The 10172-nt window shown below is 32.0% G+C and overlaps 3 pseudogenes; 2 read left to right on the top strand and 1 right to left on the bottom strand.

The window, feature by feature from the left end:
- Positions 1-384: 384 nt before the first annotated feature.
- LOC106303106 lies at positions 385-3568 on the top strand (annotated as a pseudogene).
- Positions 3569-3595: 27 nt separating this feature from the next.
- LOC106304544 lies at positions 3596-4996 on the bottom strand (annotated as a pseudogene).
- An 815-nt stretch (positions 4997-5811) lies between these two features.
- Positions 5812-10172, top strand: part of LOC106303105 — an 8990-nt pseudogene continuing 4629 nt past the window's right edge.

Here is a 10172-nt window from a genome sequence, read left to right as displayed (position 1 = left end):
CATCCTTAGTTCGAAACTTGATCACCCAAGGTCTAATTCCTATACCCATGAGTTCTCTTTTTCCTTAGTAAAGAAAGTCATTTCATTTATCATTAATCATTAGTTTAGAAACCTCTTGAATTATCGGTTGCACTTAGATTAAGTGAGTACTTGCATTCTCGGTGCTTTGATATCCCTCAGAACTGGTTCGACAATCACTATACTACAACATTTTTCTTAGGAGCCTTGAAAACTCCTAATATCAATGATATGAAAAAAAGATATAATTAACAGAGAATATGGTTGAGTTGTCGAAAATGATGAGAAAGAAAAACCACCACATAAGATGGAAGAGAAGATGTGCAGAGGTAAACAAACGATGAATGGCTGTGCTGATGAAAAAAAATGGTGGTGATGATGGTGGAAAAAGATGATGATGAAAATGGTGAAAGAAAGATGGTGATGATGGTGGTGGTGATGTTATAAATGGAGGCGACTGAGGCAAAGTAAAAAATGGATTGATTTGTGAAAATGAATAGAGAGAGAGAGAGAAAAAAAAAGGATGAGATGAACACATGGTGTGTGGTTTGAAGGGTAAAAGAACAATTTATACACAATATACACTATGTATTCTATCCATTAGATTTTTATGGTTAGTTTGCTAATTTTTTTTATGGTCATTGCTGCCAATTTCCCTTAAAACAACTAACACGGGAAAAAAACACAAAGTCTAGTTCGTAAAGTTTGGCTCCGTTGCCTTAGCTTCCAGCGCAGGCTTCACGCAGAGGCGGACCTAAGTACGTTAATGGTGGTGCAATTGCCACACCATGAAAAAAAAATTGCCTATGTATTTTCCCATTAAAATTAGTTTTGACACCCCATAAACTATAACCCAATGATTACTAGATAAACTGTAGAATGTCCATTAATTATAATTGAAGCCCAACATAAATAAATAATGTCTACAATTGAAAAAAGGAAAAACATGTTTAACGTCAATAATTTACAAACCTAAAGCCCAAATACATTAAGTTAGAATTGGATTTTTTTTGTCTTAGACAACTTGCCGTCGTCTTCTTCGAAACTCAACATGGTATCAATTTAAGATTTTCTAATCTCTTCTTAGCTGGTAGATTCATATTTAAAATAGTAATTTAGTTTATTATTATTGATTCTAATTATCCAACTATAAGTTATTTTAGTAATATTTTTTTTATTTGCAGACATATGTAGAAATTTTTGATACTTTTGAAAAGAAAAACTCCATCGTCATCATCTCAAAGTGAATTAGATGATTTGGACAATCTACCGTGGGATCCTGCTGATCGAAAAAAAATATCAGAATATCATGAAAATCAAAGAAATGAGGTAATCCGAAAATATTTAACCAGAGATTCTTGTCAACCCCATGGTCATATTTTCAAACGATCACTGAAAGGAGGTGTATTGAGGCGGTTTAATCCTGATTGGTTTGATCAGTATCAGAATTTGTTAGAATATAGTGTGAAGAAAGATGCGGCTTTATGTCTATGTTGTTACTTGTTCAGAAATAATGTTGGTAAAGGTGGAAGGAATGATGCATGGACCATTGATGGTTTCTCTAGCTGGAACAAACCCAAAAACATTTCAGAACATGTAGGAGTTGTTAACAGTTTTCACAACAATGCAGTAATGAAGTGTCAAAACTTGATGAAAGAAGGCCAGTCTATAAAGGATGCTTTGCATAAACAAGATGATATTACGAAGAATGAGTATCGAATCAGGTTATGCTTCTATTGATGCTTCCAGATTCTTGTTGAGACAAGGGTTACCTTTTTCTGGTCATGAAGAGAAAGACGACTCTGCTAATAATGGTAACTTTGTTGAACTCTTGAAATACACTGCTGAGCAAAACGAAGTTGTGAGTAAGGTTGTTTTAGGAAATGCTCCTGGAAACAATTAGATGACTTCTCCAAAGATTCAGAAAGATATTGTGCATTGCTTTGCAGAAGAGCTAGTCAAAAGTATTATTGAAGATATTGATCATGATGTCTTCGGGTTGTTGGTGGATGAGTGTGCTGATGCTTCTTATAAAGAACAGATGGTAGTAGTATTTCGTTTCGTTGACAAAAGTGGAATAGTCAAAGAGAGATTCATAAGTCTTACGCATGTAAGTGATACATCTTCATCAACTTTAAAATCTTCTATTGATTCTTTGTTTGCTAAGCATGGATTAAACATTACAAAACTGAGAGGACAAGGTTATGATGGAGCAAGTAACATGAAGGGTGAATTCAATGGGTTAAGGTCACTAATCTCAAAGGAAAGCACATGAACAAATTATGTCCATTGCTTTGCTCATCAGCTTCAATTGGTTGTTGTGGCAGTTGCCAAAAAACATTTTGATGTTGGAGATTTTTTGATATGATTTCTCTGTTGTTGAATGCGGTGGGAGCTTCATGCAAAAGGAAAGATTTTCTCCGAGAAAGTCACAAAGAAAAGATTAGAAAGAAGTTAATGATGGTGAACGTAAGACCGGAAAAGGGTTGAACCAAGATGTTTATGTCCAAAGACCAGGGATGACTCGTTGGGGTTCTCACTATAGAACTTTACTGCGTGTGATTGAGTGTTTCTATTCAATCGTTAAGGTGCTTGAATGTGTTCAAAAGGATGGTCAAGATGACTCGAAAAGGTGTCAAGCATATGATCTCCTAAGATACATCAATAGCTTTGATTTGGTGTTCTATTTGCAAGTAATGGTGCACCTTTTAGGAGTCACAAATAGTTTGTCCTTGTCCCTGCAAAACAGAGATCAAGATATCTTAAATGCAATGTCATTGGTGAAATCAACTAGAAAACAGCTGCAGAAATTTAGAGATGATGGATGGATTTCTCTTATGATTAAGGTTTCTTCTTTCTGTAAGAAACAGAATATTGAAGAGCTTGACATTGAGGAGGTTTTCATTGACTCAAAGAATCAAAAGAGAAAAACAGGAGTCACAAATGGACATTACTATAAGGTTAATTGCTTATATGCAATTTTGGATCTGCAGCTTCAAGAATTTAATGATCGCTTTACTGAACTGCTTATTTGTGCTGCTTCTTTATCTTTCATTGACTCATTGTCTCAGTTTAACAATTCAAGATTGATGAGGTTAGCAACGTTCTATCCATATGATTTTAGTCATGGAGAATGCATATCTTTTTAACAGAAGTTAGATAATCATTCGAATTGACGCCAAATATATTCATTTAGAAGATCTTGGAGAACTTGCTCGTACTTTGGTGAAAATCCAAGAGGATATGTCATTTCTTTTGGTTTATAGGTTGTTGAAGTTGATATTGATTTTGCTCGTATTTTGGTGAAAATCCAAAAGCATATGTCATTTCTTTTGGTTTATAAGTTGTTGAAGTTGCTATTGATTTTGCATGTTGCTATTGTAACTGTGGAGAGAAGTTTTTCAGCCATGAAGATTGTGAAGACAGATAGACAAAATCGGATTAGAGATCATTTTTTAAATGATTGTTTAGTTTGTTTTATGGAAAAGGATGTATTTGAAAAAATCACAAATGAAATTGTGATCAAAAGGTTCCAGGATATGAAATATAGGATTGTTTCGTAGATTTTTTTATATTTTATGAAACTTTTAAAATAATTATATTTTCAGTTATATATTGACACAAGTTAAAAAAAATCTTCACGTCATTCGACGAAGGAACCGGAGTTTAACTTGTCTGAGACGCACCTTCGAAGATTGACAGTTATATATTGACACAGTTTCGTGGGATACACAGGCTGACGTAGCTTAACTTGTCTGTACGCACCTTCGAAGATTCCGGTACCACCAGCAGTGATGGCGAGGAACGTGTCTTCGTAAGTCAAGTACTGTCCTTGTACGGACAAATAAGTAAAAGCTGTAATTGGCCTCGAACCTGTCGCCGTTCTTCTCGGGAACGTGTTGGATCAAGACGCAGAGACAGGCGGTGATTCCCACGCGCTTTTTGAGATCACCGGTATAGAGTTTGTTGGTGAAAGAAAGGTACGAGATCGCCGAGACAGAGCTCTGGTTTCTTGCCGATTTTTAGAACTGCTGAACTGTTTCGATCTCCTTCGTTGAGTTCGTGCACGTCGAGTTCTCGGGTCTTACCTGAATAATAACAAGATATGGGTATGAACTTAAAGATCTGTCTTTTACAACGAAATTTGATCTCTATGTTTCTAAAAATTATGACTTTTTACGAACTGATATTATTATATTTTTAGATAATCAATTTGCAAAATTATGAAAGTGGGCAGAAAGTGTAAGAAAAGACAAGAACACAGAAGAACTGTTAGGTAACTTGGTCTGGAGTCTTGAGTCTTGCCCCAGTTTTAGAAGAAATCTGGAGTAGGGGAGAGATTCTAGGGAGTAGAGCTTGATCGGGAGGGGAAATCTGGACCGTTAGATGAGAACCCCAAGGTTTTAGAAAGATCTGGAGAAACCCAAAAAGGAGCTGCGATGATTACGGGAGAGATTGTTGAGAGTAGTCATAGAAATGGATTCGGGAGACATCGCAGATGAAGCCATTTGATCAAAGAAAGACTTGAAACTTTGGTTTAATTGACTATAAAAGTAGATATTGGGGATCTTTTTTATATAATGAGATAGTTATGTATGAAATAGACCGAAGTCACCAAAATGATTGATGAAGCTGCGCGTGCGTATATTATGGAAGTTGCACGTGCGTATTTTGCTTTGAAGAACTTGGCTCGGCTTCCATGGTCGGTTTCAAAGCGTAAGCTAGAGATTGTTGACTGATTGCCGAGTTATTCTGTAAGCCTGTAGGGAGAGTACGATATCTTCAAGTAACGGAAATACACCAAAATAGGCAAATGATATATGCGTAATTTATGTCTACAAAACTCTGGTTGATCAGTTTAGTGAAAGATGTAGGTGAAGGTAAACTCAAGAACAGCAAAACAGAGAGTTTTTGAAATATAAGTTTATAACTTCCAAGATACAAAGGTTCCTTATTTAATGGCTTAGTAGAAGGATCTAGAGACGATACAGCTAGCAAACAGATAAGAGTGTGCAGGGCAGCCTTGAAAATTTGGGAGCCTCGTACCATTTAGTAAAGATTTCAAAATTTGGGGATCTAAAATTATTTTTTTTACAAATCCAAGAGTATTTTAACATATAAAATTTTTCAAAAATTTTGGAGGCCCAAGGCAAATGTTTCATTAAGCTTGGCCCTGGCTTCGTGAGTGTGCAGCGATTACACAGCCAGCTGTATGGGTTGTTTTTCCGTACGTGAGAGCGTGCATATTCGAGCTCTGTATTGGAACGTTGAAGCTTTGTCTTGTTGCGTACATTCTTTGGTGGGCTTTTGAGACCTCTTGACTGTATTGATCTGGGCCATACTAATAGTAAGTAACTTGTTCTCTAATGTGTTAATTTTTTTCGTTTACACATAAAACTACTTTATAATGACAAATGATTTTTGTAATCTGATGTGTTCTTAATTTTTAGCTAAAAAGTAGTTGGCAAAAAAATAGGTTAGATCAAATTAGAGAATAGAGATTATGCTCTTACTTAAATTTCGGTACAGTAACTAAAACCCATCACGGACAAGTCTTCCACATAAGCAAGTCACCTTTCTCACATGTCAAAGAGAAACTTAAATCACGAATCCTCATAATCTTAGTTTTTCACCTTGGAACTAACTATTTAGTAATCATTAATTTGATCACGAGTATTGCAACAAACTTCTGATACATACTAGTATTATATACCTCCAGATCTCCATTATTTCACCTTACTTGTATCTAAGACTCCTATTATTCATCTCCTCCTTATTTGCTTTTGAACAACAATGGAAGCAATGACCAGCGTTGACTTTAAAAACTGCTTTATCTTAATCCTAATAAGCCTCTTCTCAACCTTCTTTCTCTTTGTCTTCTTCTTCAAGAAACCAAAGAATGGCTTCGACTTATCTCCGAGCCCTTCCCTTCCTATCATCGGTCATCTTCACCTTCTCTTCTCTGCTTCAATCCACAAGTCTTTTCATCCAGGTACGGACCTTTGCTCCATCTCCGCATCTTAAATGTCCCCATCGTTCTAGTCTCCTCTGCCTCAGTGGCCCACGAGATCTTCAAGGACCACGACATGAGCGTCTTCTCTCATGGTGCTATTGGTATTGATGAGTGCCTTGTGTTCGGAGCTTTTGGCTTCATCAAAGCTCCCTATGGAGATTACTGGAAGTTCATGAAGAAGCTCATCACTACCAATATGCTCGGACCCCAGGCGCTTGAGCGTTCACGAGACGTTCGTTCATTTGAGATAGAGAGATTCTACAGAAGTCTACTTGAGAAGTCAATGAAGAAACATAGCGTTGAGATCGGTGAGGAAGCGTTGAGGCTTGTTAACAATTTCCTCGGCAAGTGAGCATGGGAAGGATTTTTTTCATAGGAGAAGAATGAGGAGTTAGTCTCTGGATTTAGCGTCAAGTTAGCTGCCTTGTTTAACATTTGCACCCAAAAAAAAAAAAAAAAAAAAAGTTAGCTGCCTTTACACACAAGATTTTTGTGGCGGTAACATTGCGCAAGCCATTTGAGAAGCTCGGAATCTCACCACCATTCAAAAAGGAGGTAATGACTGTTTCATACAGATTTGAGGAGCTCCTGGAAAAGATTATTATGAAATATGAAGAGAAGGTGGAGGAGCAACGGCAAGGTAGTGAGATTATGGATGCATTGTTGGAAGCTTACCGAGACCAAAAGGCAGAGTATAAAATCACTAAGAATCATATCGAGGTGCTATTAGCGGTAAATGTCTATCCTTTGGTTGCATGTAATAACACTTCACTAGGTTAAGATCAACATTATGTAAGTAAACTATTTTTAAATAGTTTATTTATTTTGTGCTGATATCCATACTATGAAATAATAAATATATTGAATAATTAAAAAGCGAGCAAATATTATGCATATAATTAAACTGGAGTAAGCACGTAAAACAAAGTAAATAAATAAAAGCAATCATTTTATTTATTTTATATTGTATATAATTAAATTTTAATGACATATAATATATTTTAATATGAATATTTAATTGAAGTTTCCTAGTTCCTACTCATATGATTTTATTAACATTTGTATATTTGTTGTAACAAAAAATTTAAACCATTAATAATAAAATTTTCACTGTGAGATTTTTAATAATTTTAGTAATTTATAAAAAAAAAATTAAAGATTCAATGCAAATTTCAAAATTAAAATTCATGTCTCCCATACCTATTCAATGTAAATTTCAAAATTAACGTATTTATATATTTTTATATGGCATATAGTTTAATTTAAGTGATATTTAATATCTATATATAATCTAAATATATATTAAATGATACTTCATATTCATATTATTTTATGATCATTTGTATATTTTTATAACAAAAAAAGTAAAATTATTGTTCACAAAATTTTTATTGTAAGACTTTTAATAGTTTTAGTAATTTATATTCGTTTTAGAAAATTCAAAATATAATATATAAGAAAATATCTAATTTTTTATTCTATGCTTAATGTGATTGTTTAATTTTTAATAATATAAATTAAACAAAAAGGATGGAGGATACAAAAATTATTATCAAATCTTTATTATTCGAAATCATTAATTGTCAATAATAAAGGTAATTCTGTAGTTTTTATTTAAGAAAAAAATGAAGAATATTTTGGTATACATTACTAATCAATTTGATAGTTAATTTAACAAAAAAATATAATATATATTTAGATGGACCAACATGTTTTTCTAAGGATTATGAGAATCATCCCGATGATTACACATGGATACACTCAAAGTTGTAATGCTCCTCCATTAATATATAAAGGACAGAAAATCCAGATTAGGCTAGTGAATTTGTTTTTTTTTTTTTGCTTAGTTTAGTTTGGATTTTTTTCAGATTTTAAATAGATTCTAAATTGGACTGAATTTTGGTTCGATTCATTTTTGGCTCGCTTCGGTTTTGGTAAAAATACTATTGTGCATAATCTATACTATTATTTGAGAAGTGGTTTGACTTACTTGTCATGTTCTCCATGATTTTAGGATTTTTGTTTTTTTTGAACACAGGATATTTTGTTTATTTGTCATTTTTCAACAATTTTAGTTAATAATTTTCTTATTTGTCATATTTTAATTATTTTAATTGAATCATTAGTTTAAATAATCAGTCTATATTATTATTTAAAACTTAAAAATCATCATCTATATGAATATTTGATATTGTTTTATTTATTGTAAACTAAATGCATAATGTTTGACTTTGCCAGTTATATAATATTTGACGTTAAGTTTATATGGAAAATCTGCTTTAAACTATTACCAAAGTTTAACCATGCTAAGGGACATAATGAAACCCTTGATTTTGTATTGGTGGATGTTAGCGTCAGTAGATACATGTATATACACATATTTCTGTTCGTTGATGGACATAATGAAACTTTTGATTTTGCAATACGTATTGATGTTCTTTGACTATTTTAAAACCCTTGATTTTGCAATACGTATTGACATGTTCATTGACTTTTGAGGTTTAATAGTTAGTTATACTATTATATTATAAAGTTTTGAAATATTGATTGTTTTCTAATAGTACACAGTGAAAAGGTAATTTGCTGATGTTTTAATATATCCAGTGAATTGAATTAAAGTCATTGGATGACCATCAAAAAATTTCATATTGACATGTAGGAGAAAGTTTTAGGTTAACGCTTCATGATTTTAAAATAATGTGAAAATCCAATACTTCTTTAAAACCTATTTAGTGAATCATGATTCTATTTAAGTTGCTTGAAAACACATTTCTAATTCTCTGGATATGAGGATATACATATTGGATTAAGTTTAGTTATATTTTTATGCTCAATTATAAATTTTAATAAATAGTTTTAGTAATTTAGCTGATAATGTATTATTATCTTCAAAATGATAATAAAAATTGTAACAATAATATCATAGTTAAATTTATATTATATTTACTTTAATAATATTAAAATATTATATATATTTTTACATTATATTTGGTTTAGTAATATTAAATCGGTTCTAATTTTAGTATATATATCTATATCATATAAGATAGAATGAATCTTCTATCTTTTAAGATAAATTTATTAGGACAATCAAAATCACTTATTTTGATAATTTTTGACAAAAATTGGCAAAAATTCAAAAATATTTATATATTATTTACAAAGTGATTGTATTTACTCTCACGCTGAAAGTTAGAGCGTTTAAAATCTTCATTATCCTTAATAAATAATAATATTATATTAATTTATTAATATATAATTACCATAAATTAAAAATATTCTATATTATGTTATCCAAAAATACTTTACATCATAATATTTTAAAAATAAATATAAATCCATGTATATAGTTTTATGTATATATATATGAATTTTTTCAAATTTATTTTATTTAATAAAATATATTTTATTAAAAAAAAATTTATCCTATATAAAAACTTTATAATATATCTATTTGCAAATATTTGTAAGATTATTAAGCCCGCAAGTGCGGGCAAATCACCTAGTTAAGTAATATAATAGATTAAAATTTCTTGTAAAAGTCTGTTTTTATATTTTTAACTAAAATTATTGTATATCATAAAATTCTGATTTGGAATTATATTAGTAAACTTAGGTTGATTTTGTTATAAGATAAACTTTGAAATGATCCTCCACTCCTTTACCAACTCAAGCACTATGATCATCTACTCATCAAGCACTATGATCATCTACTCATCAAGCACTATGATCATCTACTCATCAAGCACTATGATCATCTACTCATCAAGCACTATGATCATCTACTCATCAAGCACTATGATCATCTACTCATCAAGCACTATGATCATCTACTCATCAAGCACTATGATCATCTACTCATCAAGCACTATGATCATCTACTCATCAAGCACTATGATCATCTACTCATCAAGCACTATGATCATCTACTCATCAAGCACTATGATCATCTACTCATCAAGCACTATGATCATCTACTCATCAAGCACTATGATCATCTACTCATCAAGCACTATGATCATCTACTCATCAAGCACTATGATCATCTACTCATCAAGCACTATGATCATCTACTCATCAAGCACTATGATCATCTACTCATCAAGCACTATGATCATCTACTCATCAAGCACTATGATCA

Source organism: Brassica oleracea, chromosome C7, assembly GCF_000695525.1.
Source record: "Brassica oleracea var. oleracea cultivar TO1000 chromosome C7, BOL, whole genome shotgun sequence".
NCBI lineage: Eukaryota > Viridiplantae > Streptophyta > Magnoliopsida > Brassicales > Brassicaceae > Brassica > Brassica oleracea.
The sequence above is the reverse complement of the archived record's forward strand: the minus strand, read 5'-3'. Positions and strand labels throughout refer to the sequence as shown.